This window comes from Stegodyphus dumicola, chromosome 2 (assembly GCF_044657685.1).
Source record: "Stegodyphus dumicola isolate Sdum_Otavi_A_Nest chromosome 2, ASM4465768v1".
Taxonomy (NCBI): domain Eukaryota; kingdom Metazoa; phylum Arthropoda; class Arachnida; order Araneae; family Eresidae; genus Stegodyphus; species Stegodyphus dumicola.
The window spans coordinates 103,581,972-103,604,730 of NC_140769.1; the positions used below are offsets into that span (position 1 = coordinate 103,581,972).

Genomic DNA, 22,759 nt, shown 5'->3' on the forward strand with positions numbered 1-22,759 from the left:
AAGATACTTTTGTTTTGCTTTTCTATTTAGTTTTACAAGCGTGAAAATATAAAATTCAATTATGACTATTTTTGTTTCATAATCTTTCATACTAGCTGCATATATCGCATAGTAAGTAAATTTCTGAGGTTGCCACATCCTTGGTTTTGTTTAGTTGATTATGGCAAAGCACACTAGGGCTATATACCTAAGTGGAGGTAGGTCTTCGTAGATGACTTTATAAGGAATATCAGGGTTTGAAATTTCTTGTATGAAGTATGTGCACTAACATCTAGATCTCGGACCTTTTCTTTAGTAGCTGCATTTATCGACTGAATTATTCGGACACGGAATTAATTGCAAACTTCGAGTTATTTCTAAATTAATTTCAGCGATTTGATTTTGAATTACTAATCTGATCATGATGAGATGCAGTGAATGATGGCCCTTCACTACTTAGGGTAGAATGTATTTAATCCAAGTTCAACGTTACTGTCGCAGGTTGGTTAACCAGTTACGAATCTTATATCTACTGGCCTAGCAATGGCCAAGATGAAAAGGCAGCTGAATATTGGTTGTTCGATATGGTTTGAAATCTCGGCAAACAGGCTTGCTGCACGGAAGGTCATGTACGAGCTAGTTTCCTTGGTACTTACGCTTGCAACCACCTTATTGAAGTCACCAAATTTCAGAATACACCAAACTGTGGCAAACATTTTTAAGATAACTATGCTGATAATATTTTTCAATCAAATTTCTGGTAATTTTTCTGAGGTAAAATTTCTGGGGGGAATATAATATTTTGTAACAAAATTATTAAAAGGAGCAGTTTGGAATCTGTTTTTAAAAATGAAATGTCGCGAATATCCCCAACATGTATCTAATAAATAAATTTTACTTTTCCATCCGTAAAAAATCAAACTGTTCCAAGGTACGCACCTACCAACTTAATAAGTAAGTTGCGTCTCCTTTAGGATCTCTTTAAAAAATGGCGTTCTCAGATTTCTCTGTCATAATCAGTTAATTTAACTTGATCTAATTTAGTCTTAGCTTTACTGTACCGTTTAATTATGATCAAAAGTTATACAGTCCAAAGTGCAATGCCCAATTTCATTTGAGGGAAAGCATATTTAATTCTCATTTTGTAGTAAATTATCTTGATCTTTTATTTACGTTCTGCATCATTATGTAATAAACTGGCAGTAGCTGTGGCAAAAAATAATTCGCTTAACTAACATTTAATTAGCAGCTGTACATCTGCATTGGTATTTATAAGAAGTACTGGAGATGGGAATGCAGAAAAAAATTACTATAACTGTTTTTCACATGCTCAATAAATAAACTTTTAATACTGTGAATTATTTGATTCCTAGAATTCAATGGAATTTGCTTTATAATAAATATTTGTTGATAAAAACTTCTTAAAAATTTTATTTTGTAGGTATAAAATAGCTGTTTCATTTTAAGAGATACTTCCGTTACAGGCTAAATGAAATTAGAAATAATGATAATATAGCAAAATCTGGTTTTTAGATTTAAGGTAGCCCGAGAAAAGTTACCATATTTCTGTTAAGATAAAAAAAAAAGTTCTTCACATATCATTAGTTCAAAGTTCTCAGCGATCTCAAGAAATTAGTTGCGATTAGTGATTTAGCCCAGCAGTGTTGCTTGAAATTTTATAAAATGTGACATTGAAATATACGGATGGAAGTCCGTTTTTGAAGTATAGATAGTAAGTATTATCTAGTCTCTTTTTATAACAAAATCATACAAGCTGCCTCCCTTTTAGTTCTTATACGCTTCACTTGGAATTTCCCAGCTTCACCCTACTTGTCTTTTAGAAACAAACCATAGATTTCTTTTCGTCATTCACGATTATTCCTCAAATGAATACATGCACGTATGTATACAGGGTGAGCATAAAAGAAGCTTTCCAGTATGAACCCCTTGCAGACTAATCGCTCAAACAGTCGAGATGAAATTTTAGGTGTTGTTATTTGAAGGTATGTGCTCGAGATTGTGATGCTTCAAATCAATAGAGCTCGCACGTTTACGGTTACAGTGAAAATATTTTGAAATTTTCGAATATCAATGCCCACTTTTTCCTACATAAAGCGCATTGAAAACCCGAAAATAGTGTTGGAACGATACACGTATGATAGTAATTGCTGCTTAAAGCATTTGCAAAGAAAATCATTGTAAAGAACCAGTGATAGACAAGACAAGAAAGGAGAGAGAAAAGAAGTTTTACTGGAATTACAAGTTTTCAACATGTACACCTTCGCAGACAATAACGCATTGCATGCGGGAGATTGTTCATAATAATGACGAACGAACCATCGCAGGAGGAATTTGTATAATTTCATACCTTATGGCATGTTTCAAGTCCGACAAATCTCTTGGATTTTATACGAACACCTCAGATTTCAGATAACCCCAGAACCAGAAATTCATGGGGTTCATTTGGAGAACTGCGGTGGCCATGAAACTGCGAAACTGAAAGATAGAGACGACTGTATCTTGGAACCTTGTACACGTTAAAAACTTCGAATTCCAATAAAGTCCAAAACAATTTTTCAATTGAATAATTTAACTGACGATGTGTCATTGAGACTGAAAAGATTGAAATAAAATAAGGCAAAAAGAAGTTATTTTTTTATAAATAAGCTTTGATTTAAAATTCATAAAAGTAATTAATGAACCAAAAGAAGAAAAAATAATAAATCAATCAAACAGTTTTATCGGAACAATAGATTAAAAAAATTTCTTTACAGAATTCATCTACAATTCAGATCACGAATGATAAAAACGTGAGTACTTAAAGCAATTAATTCTAACCATCGAATTATTTTACTAAATAATATATTATATTTATAAATTTATCAACGTTGCCCTACTTTATTATTTTTCATGATATAAAATTGTAGGTGGATTCTGTAAAGGCGATTATTTAATGTCTTGTTCCCACGTAACAGTATGATACATTTTCGTTTTGTTCATTATTTAATAAAGAAAAATTTGTTAATATTTTTTGATTTTAAGCAGCATTAATATTTGTAGAAACAAGCCATTAAAATAGAACTACGAAGATTATGAAGAAATACAGGAAAACAATTATAAATCAAATCAGATTATTAAGGTATAGGTTTTAGCTTTAAAAATAATCATAACAATATAAATAGTAATAATTAAAATAATCCATGCGAATTTATCGGCATTGAGATTTTTCTGAGAGCTGAAACCATCTTATCTCTAAGGCGCATGTAAAGCAAGATTATATCGCTAAATTTAGGTGACAGGTAATTTATTGTTATTATATAGGCAAGACCTAGTTTCTTTGAAGTTGTGTTTGTTCCCCGATGCTTTATAGCAAATTAGTATTATAAAAAATAACATCGTTATCTTTTTATAAAACAGAGCATAAATCTGTAGTGCACTTATCTTTTATATGCTCTGTTTAAATTCTATCTGTAGTTAGGAGCAGGGACCATAAGTTAAAAAAAAGTCTACATTTTTATTCTGAAAAAAATGTAAACTATTTTGCGAATGAAAATATTTTTATTGAAAAACGAGTGAAATATTTTATGCAGAAATAATATTTTGTCATCATGGTTAATATAAAATAGTACTGATATTTCTAAAAGCACGACATTCATATAAAATTCTAGAAAACGTGTGGCTTTCTAATATATTTTGTTAGCCTAGAAGGACTATTAATTTCGTTTTGGAATTTTGTGTTGATTCACCTTTCAGACTGTTGCCACCAACTATAACAACCCTATATTATATTTAAGGAAATTAAATAATGAAAAATCTACGTAAATGTATTTATGTTTCTCGCATTGTGATAAAAATAACCATCAAATTTTGAATAACGTAATCCTCCAGGGAACATGGACATTCGGAAGCAGTAATTTGGAATTTAGAATTCGTTTTATTATATATTTCATATTTTGTCAGACATTAAAGAATTTTTAATTAAGAAACACAACGATTTCAAAGCATGGAATGGCAACACTGTACGAAATAAAAAGTATTTTTATATCTAGGGCGTGAGACTGTGTATCGGAAATTCTAAAGATATGCTCATTTTAAAATTATTTTGCGATATTGCTGTTGAACTGAATTCTATGATTTAAGTGCAAAAATATATTTGATAAATAAAGGTGACACACAAAACGTTAAAAAAAAACGCCCCTTTGCTCGTAGTGTAAAATCTGAAAGCTTTCAGATTTTTTTTTTTTACAAATTAATTTGTAAATGACTTTTCTGTTAAAACCTAATAGTGGATCGGGAAAAAGAAAGGAGTGGTTATTTATGTAGAGGCTGTTTATATGAAACTGATCAAAACGAACTCTTTAATTCATTTGTGTTCCAGCAGATTAGCAATAAATGAGACGTGACAATCATTTGTAATATTTTGTCACTTACTGGATGTCATTAGCCATTATGTAATTAACAATATGCCAATCGATAAGGAATGTTTTGGATTTGATATGTTTTAAAAGTTTTTCCGAAAAATTTAGTTGCATTTAAAATTTTGCTAAATATTCTCTCTTTGTATTCTTGGCCAAAAAATAATTATTCCCTTTACTGCCAAATTAATAACTACAGCTTTGATTAGTATGGTAATTATCAATACAGGCCGTTGTATAGTTTGGTACTGATTTGAGCTCCGGATAAAGCATAGATGTTTGTAAAAGTGTAATACTTTTGCGGCATAAGGACACTTAAGAACTGACGAGACGAAATGTCTCTAGAGAAGTTAGTGGTAAGAAAAAGAGAATACGAGACATTCATATTTTGTCCCTAAGGATATTCTCTATTACAGTGGTATGAAGCATGCAGGGAAGCATCATATCCAGCTGAATATCTAAGAAATTTACTTGTATAAGTACTGTTTATTTGTATTTAATCTAGTTTTCGGATGTGACAAAATTAATGACCTGGCGAGCTTATTCTCAGTTTTTGTTTCTGTGTTTCTATAGTTTATACAGCAAGCGCTATAAAAGAACTTATAGTTGCTTCTTTAGAAGCACATTCAGAATTACACCTCTTAATATATAACGACTAAAACATTTGGTACTTACGTATTATTGCAGCCACCTTACTAGAAGTCACAAAATTTTCAGAGTGGGCCAAACTTTGGCGTCGCCATTTTAGTACGCATTCTTCTTGTTGTTCTCCAAGTTCCAATGATTTTTGTAGACAAATCGTGGTACTCTTCGCCTTAAACTCAGTTTTAAAGTATGCGTTTGGGGAATTTGGCAGAGAAAAAGAAACTGTTGTAAAATTTCTGTAGAAATGCAGCATTTTGCAGCAAAATGGCTAAAGAAGCACAAAGTAAAGAGGTTGCTTTCGATGCCAAGTTTGTGCAAATCTCTCCTGCATTTTATGTGAAAATAAATTGATGTGTACACGGGTAGAAGAATAGCGGAAAATATTATAAAAGATAGTAACGTGCACAAATTCGCAGATTTAGCAGATTTTTATATATTTAATAAGCATATTTTTATATATTTAATAATTAAAATATTTATTTTAACTTTCTAGGGCCTATTTCCTTTTGCTGTGTTGGTACTGTTTGTCGAATTACAATAAATATGAGAGCTTGTGAATCCTTTTTAAAAATGTCGCAAAAAATCGCCAAACTTCGCCAAGGTGGTTGTGTGATATATAATTACAAAATATATAATTTTTACACTAAAAAATTTAAAATATCAATTGTTTAATTATCTAATTATTTTATAAACGTTAAGGATTAAGTAAGAATTAAAAAAATAGGTTTACCAAAAGGACGATAAACTTCATCAATGAATTTGTTTTTCTCCCTCTCCCTTGCTTTTCATGTACACAGTTCCGATTTCAGTATCCTGCACCAGCTACTAAATGATATGAAGCTATGCATTTACATCTAGTACTTGCTGCTAAAAACGACATACAACCAAAACAAATTCAGAAACAAATAATTTTTTTCTTTTGAGCGAAAATTTAAGTAGTTGGTTTTGACCGAAAATTATGGGTTGCGAGCTCTGTGTTTACTACTACATTTCCCCTTTAATCAGAAACCCGCATTCACAAGATGTCAAGAGATAGCAAGGTCTTCAGAAGTGTGCATCATATAAATTCAGTCGGAAAACAATCGTTTCTCAGAAACGAAAGCACACTGAACATTGAAGGTGTCAAAATGAGGTATATCTTGGTTATTATAATTGCTGTGGCAATAACTTGTTTCAGAGGTAAGACCTATTTTTGGTGTTATAAGAATATCATCTATTTCAATAATCCTCAAAATTTGTCGTTTTAGAGAATCCATAAAATTAAAATTTTTCCCTTTTGCTGAATCCTTACTCTCCGCAAAAGATAAATATTAAAAAATTAATAAAATTCTCTCAATGATGCTCAATTTTCGTGTGGAAATGGAAAGGAAAGTATTGTTGCATTATAACTTAACTCATGAAGAATTATTTGCTTCGTATTATTTTGAAAGAACAGGAAATGAAATTAAAAAGAACTGATGAGTTATTTTAGAAATTAAAGCGGCTCACGCGCTATTAAAAAACTCTTCCAAATTTAAATTTTGACGTTTGGAAGTGTAATTTTGTATTCGAAAAATTATTTATGAAAATCATATTTAAAAATGTTAGTAAATAATTTGAAAGAAAGTATTTTAAATTTAAATATTGTATTTAACAATAAGAATGAAACATTTATTAAAATCTTAAAAGGTAGATTAAGTTTGATCTTTGACTAAGTATGTTTCTTTTACAGAATAAAACTCCTGGCTATATATAATTCAAAACAAGAATGAAAATTAAATTAATTAAGTCGTTGGTGACTTAATTGAAAACAAAGTTTAAATTTCTTATTGTTGGAAACGCGATTTTTATCAGTCTTTTAAATGACAGTTCTTGATATTCGTCAGTTTGATGCAGAGAGCGAATTAAATAAAAGTGGAAATTGGGAAGTAAAATGTTGTTTATACTATATATAATCTATTTTTCTGCTTTTAAAAATAAGGTATGACTGTCTATTCACAGTATTTGTAATAAAAATGTAATATGCTGTTTTAAAGAATACACTATTTTTATTGTGAAATGTTCCTTATGAATAATTTTCTAGAAATTTGCAAAATTCATGTATGTGAAATTTTGTATAGTACGTGAAATTTTATAAAGAAAATTTCCTCAACACTGCTGTTACACAGTACACAGTACCAGTACCTGAAACACAGTACCTGAAACACAAAATTGCTTCCTTACATAATACCGGGCATTCTTGAATACACCTTTTGGTTACTACACGCGTAATAAGTAAGTAAAATTCTTTGGTATTTATCGTGTTGTGCATAGTATATTTGGATTTATTTTAAGCATTTTGCTTTTACTTTACTTAAGAGTAAGACAAATGGTGAGATATAATATCGTTACGAAATGTCCAGGTGCGGTAAGACAGCTTCCCCGAAAAGCAGGTTTAGGGTTTCCAAAAAATGGCAAGGGAAGGTAGTGTTGCCACATTTCTCTAGGACTCGCCCATTTGGCGACAAAATTGGAGATATGCCATGGACGGATGGAGAACCTTCTGGAACGAATTCATACCAGTTTAGCCCAGAATGTTCTCGAACACAAGCCAAAAACTATATATAAACCCTGCTGGTACGCAAAGAGTTAGTCAGTTAATACATAGTTAGTTAGTATGTGCGGAGTCGATCGAGTTGACAGTCGGTGAGCGAGTGGGTCGTCGAGTGCACCGAAAGAGTCTCTTAGTGTATCGCGATTAGTGCATAGTCGAGAGAATGTGTTGAGCTTCGGGAACGACTTAACCGAGGAGTCGGGAGATGTACTCTAGTGCATTGCGAGCTGTAGCGGAGAGAGTCTCGAGAGTACGTGGTGTTCCAACAACGACCGAGCAGAGTCAGGAACTGTGCTCTGGTGCTTTGCCATGAAGCTGTCGTCAACGTAGCCTGATAGCCTGAAGGCTGTGTCGCTTACTCTTCCAGCGTGTTTATAGTAGTTCTTCGACGACTGTAAACATGCTGTCCTGATTAATATTGGTTAAATAAAGTATAATTATAGAATAAAGTAAATAAGCATATACTTCATCAAGTAGTGTAGTCGTAATTCACTCCAAATCCGCACGAACCCCGTACTTAACGTCAAGAGGAAGGAAATAATAAAAAAGGTAACAATATGTTTAATATTCAATTCTAATCCTGATTTTTTAATCCTGACTTCAACATGTTCATGATTTTTTAATCCTGACTTCAACATGAATTCAACATGTCCATGAAAGTCCTTACGAGGTCTTTATTTTCAAAACCATTGTTTATAGACCTATATTTCAAATTTAAAATGGTTTAAATGATGCAAATTTGACTGTCTTTAAAATTCTGCGTGTTTTGTGAAAATCAAATAAATCAAAGTAAACTAATATCTTATCTGTCAAAATAACAATCCCGGGACTGATTTAAAAATTGAAAACTTACAGTACAATTAATGTTGTTTCAATAATTCTTCAAGCTCCAAATTCATATTAGGGAATATAAAAAATCGAATGCATTCAGTCATTTGATTTATCTAGGAAAATTAGATAAAATATATAAATTTTATTGACTAGAAAAATTATAATCGAAGAAAAACATTCTATAGATATTTTTGACACATTTATTTACATTTAAATGAAATTAATTCTAAATCTCGTCCACCAAAGGTCCAATAAAAAAGAATCTTGCAAATAGTATTTCGGCCTTCCAACGAGCGAGCTGACTGCATGGATGGGCTTGTGAGTTTTCTATATGTAACTTAAGTTGGAACCAGTGTCCCTTATGAAGTCCTTTGAGAAATATCCTTTCCTTATCTAAAAAAAATAAAAGGAACATTTGCTGTGATCTCGCTTTATTGGATAGACTGGACTGTTGGAAATATGGCAAAGCACTTTACGCTCTTTGCCTGAGGAATGACTTTAAGGAGATTTTTCTAATGGAAACTGTCTCGTATTGACGTTACACATGAGTAAAACCACGGAAGCATCCATGCATTCAGGCCATTTGCCAGTGTATAAATCTGCATGAAACTACCGGTACTTAATGGTCTTTAACGCTCGATTGCTGATGGGGCATCCTATCGTCGGAAATAGAGCCATTGAAGAAATTAAAAATAATTAGATATCTCTGCAGCTAAATCGCAACTTTCTGAGGTAAAACTAATTAAACTTTTATAAAATGCTGAATTAGGAATTTTGGGTTTAGTTAAATAAATACATAGAAGGGCTGAATGCACTTTTAAATGAATTCAAGTTCCTGAAATTTTGTGTTAAAGAATTTATAATGCTCTAAATAAATAAACTTTATTACCTGGGGCACATATTTAATCCGTTTCAACGCTATTTCCAAGGATAACTAAATCTTGCATTTAAGTCATTTTAATGGTCTAAATATAGCAAATTAATTCCAACTGATTTGCTGAATTCCCTTTCCTAGCGTCTGGTGAAGAGCTCTGTTTCTATCTAGGCATTTTACAATTCTTTATTTGCTAAGACAAATCAACGGATGGCTTAAGATTTGGAATACCAACTATAAATTTAAGAACATTTTTATTGCTTATAAAAGTTAAACTATCTTCCGCGAAGTGCAGAAAATATCTGAAATGTTTATCTTATGGTTATTTGGAAATAGAATTCGATTTCTTGAACTCCCGGGATGGTGATAAAATTAAAAGTTCCTTTCGAAAATATTCAGTCAAGCGAATTATTAAATTTTTGAAGCAGAACTGTTTGCTTTTAGATGACTAAGAGAGAAAAGAAGATATTTTTAAGCTCACTATAAACTACCAGAACTGCAAAATGGGGAAATTGGAAAAACATCTATGATTCCTTCCTTATTTACAATTTACAAAAAGGTTCAGGAAACTTTTAGCACATAGTAACTCTTCTATAAATATATCCAGATTTACGGAATATTTTGAAAAAAAAAAAAAAAAAAAAAAAAAAAAAAAAAAAAAAAAAAAGGGGGAATGTAAATAATATAAAGATACATAGGAATGAAGTAATTAGTATATGAAATTATATGTATACAGAAAACTGTATGCATTAAATTATGAAAAAATGAAATCAAATTTTCTTTTTAATTTCTCTGCATGCCAAAACAAATATCAAATTTTATTTTTGTGCTTAAGCGTTCTCAGACATCATTCTAATGATATTATCAACTTTGTATTATCACCTTTTTAGGGAATTTAAAAGGTCCATGTAATTAAAAACTAATTAATAGATCATGAAAAACATATACATCATTAAATTTGAAGAGATTATAACCACTATTTTTATATGATATAAAGCATATAAAAATGTTTCATGGAACAAATATCCATGAAGAACTATATGTGTTACTACCATCAACCGTTCATTATGTGTAAGATTCAGAAGGCATAATAAATTTAGAGGCCTTTATTATACAATTTATTAATCACTAGAAATTCAAAACCTGTATAGCATTGATAAAACTCGTTTTGTATGAAACGTTGGTTAACTGATAAGTTACAAAGCTTATTTTTTAAATCTTTCCAAGCCTCAAATTTCAAAAATGATTGCTTTTCAATTCTACGTTCAGTATCTCCAGTGAAACATAAGAATATGTATAAATTTAAAAATTGATAAAACTGCCTTTGGTAATGGTACCAGCAGATTGACTGATAGCTGGAATTTGAGAGAAGAAATTCCTCTTGACGGACCGTGGTTTGGTGAGGCATTTGAGAGTTAACTATCAGAGAACGGTTGATTGCCTCCATGGAAGCTTTTCTTACAAGAGAAGCTATCCGACTTCCTGACGATAATCACCACAAATCGTTCCGGGGATCATGAACACAGCCGCTGCAAAGTGTGGCATTTAGAAGTCCTTAGCAGCTATAGAATAGGGCGTATAAAGTGGCATAAGTGAGCAATATTTGTAATCGCAGATGCATCCTGCTGTATTTGTGAGTTTCAAATCGTTGTGGGATAAACTGCAGCCCTGGGAAGTGGCAAGCGTGTCATACGGCAGTGATTCATATTTGAGTCATGAGATACAGAGCACGAGCGTGTTCGACCATTAACTCTTTAGAACACTAAGTGTCTTCAAGTAATAACTATGTTATAAGAATAGCCAGGTTTGGGTTATTTGGGATAAGGTAAGTTACACAAGATAAATAATACAATTGATAAGAAGACATTGTGGATGAAGTTTTAAGGAAAATCGACTTGTATTCATATTATACATAGCGAAAACTAGAAAAACGTACTTGCAACCAGCCTATTTGCCGGGATTTGAACTTAGACTGAAATAGAGTGTTCAGTGATCCTACCGGTAGCCCACTCATGAGTGCGTACGATAAGCTAATTATCATGCTGTGGTATAAATATTAGTAACAATGATGATATAGAAATAGTAACAGATTACACGTTTTCAACGTACACTGACAAGTGCTTTGTATCGGAGTTGTTTACCTTGAACAAAACAAAATTCTTAATATGCTCGAAATTAGAAAGCAACACGAAATAAAGTGAGGATCTTAAGAGAATTGATAGAATCTGAGTGATACGGTGACAAAGCGACGCAATGCTAGAATGTAACAAAATTCGACACGAATTATCTAGCATATGCACTTAAGAAAGCACATAAAACCGGACTCGTTGATGATTCATTGTCTCAAACCTCATATGTAATATTACATTTGTCACTCTATAGCTGCAAATACTGAGACGGTTCATGCCGTTTTATTCTCCCTGTTTGAGCTCCTGGGGAATTTCGAAATCCCATACTTTGAACCAGTTGTTTTGTTAACTTGCTTACTTCACACCCCATGAAACTGTTCGTAACAGGAAGTTCGACAGCAGCTCTGTTTATGAGTGAAATAAATGTTAAATATGGAGGAAAGTATAAAAATGTCATAACGTAGGTAGTTCTGTCGTCAAAACGGAACCAGAGGCAATTAGCGCTAAGGCAATTGATGATCATGAGCAGGCGATTAGTGATCTAGACAAAGACTACTTGAATTTGATATTTGTTATGTATTCAAATTAAAGTTTTCGGTTTAGATTACTAAATGATGGCAGTACATATGATATTGCAAAGTTTCAATTAATGAGGGCAAGAAATTAAAGGATATTTTACCGTTCTTTGACTATCACCATTCTTTTCTTATAGAGATGTTTTAAATAACTTAAACTCAAATAATACATAATAATAAAAACGCCCATTCAAATCCAAGCTCATCCTATCCTCTTTGGTATGATTTCTTTAATCTAAAAGAGGAAACAACATAAAGCTTTAATTTAAAAGGGGAAAGCACATATAGTAGCTGTCTGTCTAAATTGGGCTATATTAAAATCTAGGTGAATACACAGTTTGGCTAAAGAGTTTTAGAAAGGAGCTCATAAAAAGTGTGTTAAAAATTTATTTTACCAATTATTCTAGACTTAATCGTTATGAAGTTGTACATCGGTTGGCACGATCCACAAATCGTTCCATAGCGTGATGGAATGCCTCTTAGCTCCCTTGTAACGTTTTGTTGGATCGTCTTCATATCATCGAATCGATGGCCTTCCAGGTTTAATTTCAGTTTTGGAAGCATAAAGTAATCTGGTGGTGATAAGAATGGCGAACAGGAGGGGGGGGGAATGTTAGTACAGCTACTTTTGTTTTCCCCAAACACACGAATAACAGCTGGACTGTAGTGCGGCGCGTTGTCGTGCAGTACGAGAGAGTTTTCGTTTGCATGAAAGACCGTACGCACACGTGCGATGCATTTCAGTAGCCAATCCAAAACACACATGTAAAACACCGCATTCACTGTCTTCCCTTTAAGAACGAATTCCTAGTGCATTAATCCCCTACAGGGTAAAAAAACCACTAACAATAGTCTTCAGTGTTGATTTCTGGAAACTCACTTTCTTTAGCTTTGGCAAGTTTTGGCCAACCCACTCTGTCTTTTCGTTTCTGAATCGTCGGCGGAGCAGCACGATTCATCACTATGATGACGTTTTTTTTAAAAAAAAGTCTGAATCGCGTTTCTATTGTCAAGAAGATCCTGACAAACCGCCACTCGACCATTCTTTTGTTCTGTTGTTAATGAATGCGGAACAAAACGTGCATACAATTTTTTTTCCGTAAATCCTCACCAATTGTTGTACAGACAGTTTCTTTATCACTGTTTAAATGCTCTGCTAGCGTTCTAATCGTTAATCGACGATCTTAATTTAACGCAGCACAGAAAGCTTCCATGGTTCTGCTTGTACCAGCATGTCCCATTTTCGTCATCTCTACCTCCTCGAAAATCTACCAAATCACAAAAATACGTTAGACTGCGACAACTATTCTTCACTGTAAGCGTTCTGAATCATTTGATAAGTTTGCTAGCAATTTTGCCACTTTTGAAACAATATTTTATCGCATATCTTTGTTCTAAATACTATTCCATTACAAACACAACTGAAATTCAAACTCAAGCGATAATCTTCATCTTAACAACTCAGCTTATCCTAATGCGATTAGCAGTATAGAATCAAAAGGTTTTTTACTCCACAGTTCCGTTTATTGCAAGCAGATAGCGCTATTCAGACAGTCAATATTCAAACAGTCTAAAAACAGTCTAAAACTTTTTAAGCAGACCTTTTAGGCTGGGTACAAAGTTGAAATGTTTTTCTCATGTGGTGAGTGAATAAAAGGCATTTTCATTTAAAATGATCATCCAAGAAATCCATCCGGTTCCTTAGACTGAAAGTGCTTGCATGTTTTTCCATAACACAATTGAGTTTATTAGAAATTCAATTCCCACGAATTTCTAATAGAAAATGGTGTTTAGTCACGTTTCACATGAGAGGTAACAATGAAAACTGCCACATGCAATCAAGCCATTTACTAAGATTTGATCCTGGGTCGAACTACTAGTATTCAGTGATCTTAAGCACATGTCCACTAGAATAAATAAAGATATAGATCGCATTTAAATAACTTGAATTAAGATACAATCATAATAATGCAACCATGAATAATCCTCAAGAATAGAAATACATGGCTTTCAACAAAACCAAAGTAATCATACTTTAATCCTAATATTTTTTTTTTCAATGGGCGGGCGCTTTATTTAATAGCCATTAGCTTTGCGCCACTACAAGGACCGGAAATAGTAGTTTTTTTATTATGGAGGTACCTAATAAATAGCTACCGTTGCGTTCAATGAAGGGACGGACAGTTGCAACCCTGTCTTCTCCGAGATTTGAACCCGGACTCATTGCTGCAGCAGCACGGGTCACTAACCACTATTCCGGCTTGGCGGTTTAATGCCAATATTAATTTGTACAATAGGACTTTATTATTATGGGGAGGAAAAGGTCTGTGAAGCATATATGGAGACTTTTCAATTAAGAGGTTGCAGACGTTATTATTTACATACCTGATCACTTGACTTTATAAATGCTTGCAGAGTTAAAGTAATCTAAAACACTGAGAATTGCAAAAGTTTTGATATAATTGTTATCATATTTTGATCCGTGTGGTCTTATGTATTAAAAGCAACGCTGCTATGTAATATGCACCTTATGAAGGCTTTCAACATGAAACTTTAAATAAGCTGCATATCATCACGTAAAAATCATGCCTCCCACTGCTCGATAACAACGATGTCAAATGCCTTAACATTGGGCTCGAGTTTGAATTTCCGAGGGCGCGCAGTTGTTTGTAAACGTAGAGTGTCTTTTCATAATGAAGACACTTAAAATACTCTTTGAGCTGGATAGGATTACGATAAAGCACGCGAGGCTGTCTGGCTAAGGCAAAATATGCTTTCGACGATGGAGTTTAGAGGGAAATGAATCGCATTCAATTTGACATGGGTAATCACAAAATTTCCTACGTAACAAACACAAGAACCATGGCCACACTTAGTTCTGTTATTGAATTGTCATAAAAATTCACGTGATTTCGGAGTTTATGAATAAAATAAATTTAGTATGTGGAGTTACTCGGTTATAGCGCTGCAGGACGCGAAAAACGTGCAGTGCCCTTGCCGGGATTCGAACAACTGGCCTCCTGAATGCAGGTTGAGTATGCTTCCAGTTGCATCATGAAGGCAATTGGAAAGGAGGGAGAATATAACTTGTAAATTTATTCCTGTATATTATAATTATTCTGCAGTTTTACATTCTGGAATTATTTCTAAGCAATCACATTTTCGTACAATGGAAGAAATTATGTTTGAATTTACTCGTTTTCTGGAACTGTTCACCTATATGAATCACAAAAATTCATGGAAATTAACATATATTTAATACTTGAAACATTAAATCTAGATTGAACATTATTGTAACAAAGAAATACTAAGGAAACATTTTCTGAGAATTTTGTTTTAATATTGCTACGGCTTGTGAAAATGGCATCAGGCTTGTGAAAATGGCATCACTGAAAACGTTGTTTCGAGAAAGCTACAAATAAAAAAATAAAATATAAAATGAAGGACAAGTATTTTATTCATTCTTCTAGCATATGTCAGCTTAAGAAATTAATTGAAAATTAAAAACTATGCAGAATTCCTTATTGAAAATATGTAAATAAGATGCAATATATTAAAATTCAACCAATCAACATGCAGCTAAAACTAAAAAAATCCAGGAGGATGATATCAAAGCTCTCTGCAGGACAATATAATAATAGGGGCATTTCTTAAATTCTTAGAGCATTTTTATTAAAGCTTGGCGCCTGTGAGGAAATTAATTGCTATTCTGCTCTTTCATTTACCTGTGCCATAAAACCGTGTTTAAAGATCGGTTTTAGAACCTCTTCGGATGAGTTCTTACGACTTTAAATCTACGTTCTAAATTCTTACGAGACGTTCTAAATTCTTGTGATATTGGTTTTGAATAACTGATTTCAAATATGTAATAGAAGTAAATATAGTTAAAATTACGGAAGATTTAACCATTCATTAAAATTTATTAGTTTTATTATTTGAAATGATGCATCTCACCATATTAAATACGCAAAATAAAAGCAAGAAATTTAGGAGCTTTCAAACATAATTTTTTCTAAAATTAATTCTAAAATTGCGGTAACGAGGTAAGGTTAGCCTAAACTAAAATACTGGTCCAAACGAATTTTTATCTTTATATTACTACTGTATTACTGTAGGCTTTACAATGCATAGTTAGAAAAACGTATGTTATTCCCCACAAGACCAACAAAACATAACAGAACAGAAGCAGTCATTCATGCTATACAAATGGTTAAAAAAAAATTGATTAAAGCAAAGATCATGAGGCTATCTGTGTAAGTGGGAGGGTTTTCTAAGGAAATTGCATAATTTAAGTCAGGCAAAGCACACAAAAGTTATTTGTGAAGGCACAAAATTATACTAGGCTATAGCACAGTGAGAAATGTTTCCGTCTAATACGTTTTAAGGGAACTTGGCTCATATTCGCATTGGAAAGATCCAGGAAACAACCCATGCAGTCATACTGTTTGCCAGGACTTTCGCTATTAAGAATATTCCCACGCTTAATCGAATATTATTTTTTCTTGTTTTTTTATGATGCATTACAAAGGATTTAAAAACAAAATTACGCATTTAAAACCAAGTAATATTCTAAGTTTTCCTCACTAATTAAAATATTAATTTTTAATATTCCTTATATATCTCAATGCGTGACATTTCTAGGTCACAGATGAAGTTTGTTACAATGACTGTCGCATACAAAATATTGTGATATGAATTAAAATGGATAGGGTATTTTTCTTCCTTCGGTTTATTTCTTTAATATAAGTAAACAGGATGTATTAGCTGTTTCTTTAAAAAATATTTTTGCGAAATAACAAAGCTATGTTGAAATCTATTTAAATTCATGTATTCGAAAGACAGAAAAAATAATAATACAGAAAAAGTCTAGGAAATAGCCTAGACTTTTTCTGTATTATTATTTTTTCTCTCTTTCGAATACACCAAGCAAAGAGCCAAACAGTCGCCATTTTTCAGTCATACCCTATTAAATTTAAGTAGCAGAGTATTCTAACAATAGGACTTTTGCAAGTGAATCTAAATTAGATGCTTTGTTTAATGTTAAGGATTACCATCAAGCACTGAATGCTTGGATTCTTTTTTGCCTCATCTATCAGCGATTTATTTGAAATAAATAACTCCGCAAAGGAGTCTGACCATAAAATGAAATAAAATAAAAATAAAAGAAAAAGAAAAGAAAAGTCTTCAGCTGCAATTTGTCGTTTGTTGACTTAGTTATATCAAAAGGAATGTTTCGACTGGCAAAAAAATCTAAGAACTTTAAGTTGATCTTGTTTAACCAATGTTGGATGCGAAGGTATGTATGATTGTTAGCAAAGAGGTGTAAACTACAGCTCATAACAATTCATATTTGAAAATTGTTATTTTATTTTATAGATCTGAATATCTACATTACAGCCTTAACGTAAAAGAGCCTGAAATCGAAACTTTAGTATATAATATTTCTTATAATGCACAAAACCACTGTACCACCGAAAAAAAAAAAAAAAAAAAAAAAAAAAATCTGATTCTAGAATACAGTTACGGAACATCTGACTTAGGGCCGCTCAACCGGTATTGTGGTTAGTGACGCTGACTGCCGTAGAGATGGGCCCTGGTTCAAATCTCGGAGAAGTCAAGATTTAACTTCCATCCCTCATAGGAGGCAACGGTGGCCACCTGTTAGGTGCTTCCATAATGAAATGGCCACCTATCAGGTGCTTCCATAATGAAATGGCCACCTATCAGGTGCTTTTATAATGAAATGGCCACCTATCAGGTGCTTCCATAATGAAATGATGGCCACCTATCAGGTGCTTCCATAATGAAATGGCTACTACTTCCGACCCTTGTAATGGCGCAAGGCTGTTAAATAAAGCGGCCGGACATTAAAAAAGATCCGACTTAGGGTGCAAAACATAATTAATATGGTACACGTCACTGGGTTTTTAGATGATTATTAAACAACAATTTGTAAAGAATGCCTGTTTTAATAAATAAATATATACGGATAGGCGTCAGAATAACAGTAATTCCAGCAATGAGCCCAGTGTATACACGAACTTGCAAAATATTCCATTCCCTTTTCCTCTGTTATATTGGACTTAGCCTGCATGTCTTTGCAGGCTTTTTGCCAGTTGTCATCTGCTATGAGATCCTGAAAGTAAATACCTTTTTAAAGATGTCCTAGAGACAAGATGTGAAATTTAAGAGAAGGTGGCTCATTGCTACCGAAGAAATAAGTCATCGTGGGGTGGAGTGCATTACAAATCAGTATGTACCATGAACGATATTCTTGGTTAATTAATATAAAAATATTTATATAAATTCAATGAAGTAGAGAAATAAACATAGTTTGGTGGCCATGTGATTTTTCACAGTCCTCCATTGGCATTGATAGTAGTATATCAGAGTTAAGACGGCACATAAAAAGGTGTTTTGATAATTCAATTTTCCATGAAAGTTAAAGTCCTGTGCGAGGAGAAATTCTAGGTTAAATAGAAAAATATATGCATTATTTACATAGTCACAAACTATTTCTAAATTTAATTTTGAAGTCACGTCACGTGATATGAGTGAAGTCATTTCATTGACTTTGATCGAAAAGCATGAGAAAACGCTAATATTAAAATAAATACACTTCTAAAATGAACTTTCAAAATAGAAGCGAAGAGTTTTTTCAATAGTCCCGCAGAGTCGGGATTCTTCGCGCGCATGCGCTAGAGAGAACACGCGCGCGAGAGAGAGTGGTCAGGCTGTAGCGTCAGCGTCAATGTTGAAGAAATGTGGTGAGAAGATGTTGGCAGCCTACAGCTGATGACTGAAGTAGCAATTCTTCTCGAAACGACTGATTCAAACTTTCTTCAATCATTAAGTGCATGCCAGAATAACCAACAAAGTATCATCTTCAATCATTAAAGGCATTTGTAGCTACTTCTTTTACAAAACAGTGGCTATTTTAATAATGATGGTGGAGGGAAATGTTGTCTAGCACGGGAGCAATGGTAGTCAGATCCGGACGGGAGCAGTGGTAGTCAGATCAGATTATTCCGTATAAAGTAGAAAAGTTTCAAACTCGCTTTTAGATAATCTTTAATGGCCGCCCAGACGGTATAGTGGTTAGAGAAGCCTGGCTGCGATACCGAAGGGCTTGGGTTCGAATCCCAGAGAAGGCATGGTTGTAACTGTCCGTCCCTTCATAGGAGGCGATGGTGGCCTACCTATTAGGTGCCTCCATAATAATAAAGAGACCACCACATCTGGCCTTGTATAGATTAATGGACTGTGTTACACTGTAAAATGTTCACAATTTGCCATTGGGAAAAAAAAATTAATGTGTTTCATAAATTAGTAGAAAAATTTAGAAATGTTGATAAATACCAAAACTTGATAAGGCCGGCAAGAATAATTAATGCTCTCAGTCATCCCCGACATTGTGAGCCAAATCACGCATGGAACTGATTTTACCATTCCATCTCCAAGTTTCACTCTGACCTCGAGACAATCGGAATGGTGTACTTAGGTATGAGTTCTCTACGCCTAAGCTTTCCTAAAAGTTTATAAATCGGTACAAATGGATTCATTGCTGAATAACGTATATTTTATGTTGCGCACTGTTCCAAATTTTTTTCTTACACTGTCAGAAACAGAGCATTTAACATGGGTGTCGATTATCGATGAATTTGCTATTGCAAGACAGTGAGTATTAACATAGTGAAGCTTTCGTAAAAATGGAGATTAATGACTCGTACTTCAGGAGAATTAAATTCTGTCATAATCTGAATGTTCGTTTTACGTATATTTTTAATATTCTAATATCCGTCTCGGTTAATTTCTTCTTACCTCCCCAATAACTTCAACTGTACAAAAGTTTTCACTTTTCTAGACAGAAACCCAGATACGATGGCGCTCGATACATTACAACCATATCTGTCTCAGTAACGACAAATCAGTCAGGGCAGCAACTACAGTTTGCTTTCATTTATAACCCATTTTTGATCTACAGGTTTCAGTGTTTGAAGTCAGGATTTCTAGTACTGCTAACGGTCAAACTTCATCCTTTTCTGCTGTTGATAATATTCAGACTCCTTCAGGTTTGGGTATCTAGCCTGAAGTGTGCATAATAGCTTGAAATGTGGACTGCAATATTTGACAAATGCTAAACTGTTTGTAACTAAAGAAGAGATTTTATGCCAGTATATTACCAAGATTGATACCTTATTCTAAACATGCGTAATTTTGAATTAGTTTGGCCTAATCTCATCACACAGGTGTACCCAAGACTTTAGGGAGTATTGCAACAAAAGATAGAAATACTTTAAAAACGAAACGACAGGTATTTTATAAAGTTCAGAGCAATGAAATGTGCTACAAACTTGTTTGTTTTCATCGTGTTTTGTGAAGTTTAATATAAGCAAAAGTACAGATTATTTTTAAGTTTTAAGTTTAACAAAACATTATTCGCGCAAACATTAAACGAATTTTCTTTCAACGTTTTAACAAACTTAAAAATAGCATACGGATGCATTTTAATCAGTTATTAACTTGCCTTTTGCTTCATTCTAAATTTCATTTGGCTAGTCTACCTGAGCATCAGTTTACATGAGGTGTATGAGGTGAAAATAAAGATCCTGCAATATCGATTACAGGATCCATGCTAGAAAATCATGTTAATTGGAATCATGGAAACAAATACAGGAACTCACTTTGTATTCAGATTATAATGATGTTGCACATTATTCATAGTATAATGATGTCATTTAAATGAATACATTACCATACATCAACGCTATCAAAGTAAAATTATGTTGCTAGCAATATGAAAGTTGTTGTCAGCTCTTTTCTTAACCAGACAATTAATTTTCAGTCTATCCTATTCGCTGAGCAGTTCCCAGAATGTAAAAGCGATACTTAGTGTTCTATAACCAGCTTCTAGTCTTGCCGCAATCTCAGCAGGGCAAAGCCGACGTTCCTTAGTTATCCAAATACGTAAAGTACTGCTTGAGTGTCCAGCCTACAAGAGGCCTACTCTGTGCTGCATGCCGGATCACTCTGGTATTCTGGGAAATGAGTTGGCAGATATCACAACGAAGAATGCGACCAAAGATTTATCTCTTCTGAAGCATCCCGTTTCCAGTCGCCTTTGTGATATAGTCCACCCTCAAGTACCTTCGAGGGCAGTGATAGGAACGATGGAACTCAGCGGCGACAAGCAGACTCACCCATCAGTTGATGCAAAAGTTAGACAGAACTGCAAATCTGTAAAGCACCTCTCACTCAATTTCTAAGAGGTCAAGTCCCCTTTCTGTCCTATCAAAGGCGACTCCAGTATAGTGTCACGAACATCTATGACTGTGGCCGGCTCAGGAATCCCGACTACTAAATGTTTTACTATCCCTTTATTAGGGACCATCATTTCAAACTGGCGGCACCTGAACTCTGAACGGTTTGGGTGCTACTTTGGTAGACGGTTGCACGGATTTTGGCGATTTGCCTTTTGGCGAGTAATACAACTTATGGTAAACCCATTGCTGGATAAGTTATTTATGGTAACCGATACTTTGTTGTCATTTTATTAAAAAAATAATGCGTTTTATTATGCATAACTTCCGTGTTTTAAATATTATTTATGGCTTCTAAATATTAAAAATCAATTTAATTTTACATTTTTATTTGAAATAAAAGTTTTGTTATTTATAATATTTTATATAATTTTATGTTGTGGATGATGACGTCACCTTACTTAAAAAGTAATTGGTTTTATTAATGTCTATAAATTTAATCTAATGTTTTAAACATTATTTATGGCTGTTAAATATTAAAATAAAATTTAATTTTCCATTGGTTTTAAAAATGATTTTATTATGAATGATTATTTAAATAATTTTAATTCTATGCGTGATGTAATCAGCTCCCTGATTGGTTACAGAATATTTGTGCATTACCGCGCCATTTTAAAATTTTATTATTCATCTCTTCGAATTCCTCGGATTTCAAATGGAATGGATATCTCCGTTTCGAAGACGAATGTTGTTATTGGTAATTACCAAGAATTATTGGTATTGGAATAAAAAAATTGCCCTTTGAGACTTTATTTTGGCCAACCTGTCTTTCTTAATCAAAGATATATTTATAAATTGTTAATAGCGTCAGAGGAAATTTTGGAGGAAACCTCGCTAATTGCTTCTTCAATGAAGTGCGAGATATTTGGATAACAGATGAAGATGGTTAAAAGATCCGATTCAATTATGATTTCGATTTTTTGTGGTACTTATCAATAAACAAGAGGTTAAATTAGTCCAAAAAAATGTAAGTACATATGTTTCTTTTATTTTAAGTTTTATTATGTCAAAGTTAAATGTGGAGATATTATTCTAAATGGAATCGTAGACACGGGAGCACAAATTTCAGTAGTCCGTGAGAAATTAGTTGACAACATACCTTGCGAAGGAGAAAGTAAAATCGAGATATCTTCTGCTTTTGGTGAAAACGAAATTACTCCACTAAAGATTTTCCAGATGAAAATTGACGATGATTTTCACGGTAGAGTGTCCGTTACGTGTGCTGTTTCAAAAAAGCTAGTTACCGACTTGCTATTGAGTTCTTCAGCTTATGAAACACTCTGTGGAAATATCGAACTGTGGAATTGTGATCGTCATTGGGATGCACCCCCCTTAGAGTACAAAGAGACAGATGATAAACCCTCACCAGTTGAAGACAATACTACAAATTTGGCTGTTGTTAATCAGATTTCCCAAGAA

The 22,759-nt window shown here is 33.3% G+C and overlaps 1 long non-coding RNA gene across 1 annotated transcript in view; it reads left to right on the forward strand.

Annotated features, from left to right (window-relative positions):
• The first annotated feature begins 6,109 nt into the window (after nucleotides 1-6,109).
• The window catches only part of LOC146998532 (uncharacterized), a 41,044-nt gene continuing 24,394 nt past the window's right edge, over nucleotides 6,110-22,759 (forward strand). Inside the window, exon 1 of the long non-coding RNA XR_015039320.1 lies at nucleotides 6,110-6,218. This is a non-coding gene — a long non-coding RNA (uncharacterized LOC146998532). The remainder of the gene's footprint in view (nucleotides 6,219-22,759) is intronic.